Source organism: Protopterus annectens, chromosome 3.part0, assembly GCF_019279795.1.
Source record: "Protopterus annectens isolate FY-2018-M chromosome 3.part0, PAN1.0, whole genome shotgun sequence".
NCBI lineage: Eukaryota > Metazoa > Chordata > Ceratodontiformes > Protopteridae > Protopterus > Protopterus annectens.
Window position 1 is genome coordinate 530,404,583 of NC_056731.1, and position 2,345 is coordinate 530,406,927.

The following is a 2,345-nucleotide window of genomic DNA, read 5'->3' on the forward strand; positions in this document are numbered from 1 at the left end:
TAAACTTTACCAGGTCCATGATCTTTGCCTTTATACCCTATGAAAAAAATGGGCAACTGAAGCCATGCATGTCTAAAGGCACAGTATACTACTTATGTCAAATCGATAAGAGCAGCAAACAAACAATCCAAAAATCAACGAACCACGGACTGGACAAAGAAGTTTAATTGCAAAATTTTAAAAATCACAATACGAATAAGCGCTTTCGTTTGGCAGGCGCCAAACGAAAGCGCTTATTCGTATTGTGATTTTTAAATTTTACAATTAAACTTCTTGGTCCAGTCCGTGGTTCGTTCACTTATGTCAAATTAAGTATTCATCTGACACTGCATTAAAGCTACCCAAACAGCTGCTCCATCTCACAGCAGTAATATAGAGAAAAAAGGCTCTGGATTTCAGGTGTCTTTCTTTATCACAGAACAATGGAGTGCCATAAAATGGATGGGCATTAACTGCAGACTGTCCCTACAAAGACACTAATTCCCACCCTCTCAAATGTTCTGGATTCCACATAAGGGGATCTCAGTTTAGGATCTGCAACTTGGTCCGAAGATGACCTCTGTTGTAACAGCAGCATTCCTGCAAACTGCTGCCACAGAATCAAGATGGAATCAAGTGACCATGAAAGCTTCATCAAGAGACTCTGACACAGGGGAACAATCCAAGGAAATGGGCAAGAGGCCGCCCCTCTATCAACTCCTGGAGATGTGTACTTTGCAAGATTAGTCTATGTTATAGGTAAGCTACTACCTAATTGCTTAGAGAAATGCTCAAATAAGCTTTCATCTGTGGTTGAGCCCAAGCTTGCAATTCAGGAAGACGACACACATACCTGAAGAAAAAGAAAAAAACTCTTAGAAGAGACAAACCCCTTCCACTTAAGGAGAGTTGGTAGATTTGGGAGGTTTCTTTACCCTCTTTTTCCTGTGGTCCTGGCAGAAGAGAGAGAATACAAGGAAAGGGAACTGCAGTGGGACTAATGGTACCACTGAGCTATATCCCTGTACTCAACTGCTGTTAGCTGTAGCTTAGCTGGAAAAAAGGGTGTTCAGTACCATATTGGTGAAAGCACCTCATCTGATGCCTCTAGCATTGCTTTACCAATAGGAAAGTCAAGGACTGGCAAAGAGTAGGTTTTGCATCAGGTGAATATACGAGAGGAGGGGTACGGATACGAAACTGTCACCAGAAATGGAACCTGAAGTCACTGTTAATTTCTTAAACTGACCACTGATGGGCAGGTGTCAGTATCCTGAGAGTGATTTTGATGTGGAAACACTAGTGCTGCTTTATATTTTACACAGTGATAGACACTAGTATGCTGCCACACCTAGGACCAGTGACAGCAATGGCATGTGTGGTGTAGTAAATAGAAGGGAAGTATTTGAAAAATGATTTTAGTGTTTCTGGACTATCGTAACATTTATAGGCTAATCACTCACCTGGAATGAAAGAATAAAGGAGGTATTATCAGGACCTGTGATGGTAACCCCAGACATCATAACAGCCAGCTCTATGGCCAGACTTTGACTAGCTAAGCTTTCAACAAAAAATACATTATTAGGTCTTTAGATTTACACAGAGATACCTACCATGGTAACTATTCCCATATTTTCCTGTGGAACTTTCCTTTCCTTATTACAGGAATAATCATCTGGTTACTGCTGCTTTCTTAGGAGTTTTATGACTCTCTTCTTGCAGCTGTAGCTCCAATCTAAGTGATTTGGAGATCATTTAAAGAGGATGACTCTTCTTTTACTATGCTGGTCAGCTGACCTTCTAACAGAAAAAAAACTTTAAAAGCTTAGTACATCTTCTGAGAGATGATGGATAAACTTTTTATGTAACAAAAAATGTATGATTTCATGATGCTACATCTTGCCAAAAACATATAATTCACTGGCATCTCTTTTATTTTGTTTTCGTATGTGTGATATATAATTAAATGGGTATCCCATGTGAGAATCTAAGCCACACACACTTGACTATGGTGTTGTGGGATAAAGAACTAAATCAGTTAAGCAAAGTAAGTCAAAATGGCTGAACTGCAAAAGCAGGCTACTATAAATCACAGATCAAAAAGAAAAAAGTTATGCTCTGTGACAAACTGAAAAGAACAAAGAGGATGAAGAGTGTTTCATATTCTGACATAACAGCAGGAATGGTAACAGTGAACAATGCCAGCTACGACACTGAAATCACAATCGCTGACACCGAAATCAGTAAAGGAGACAAGTCGCATAGTATGGATATGCTACAAGAAATACCCGGAAGTAAGACTGCAGTGTTTCCTGTCAAATAAAGGTCCATAAATCGATAAAACAACTTTTATCTCAACTCTAATT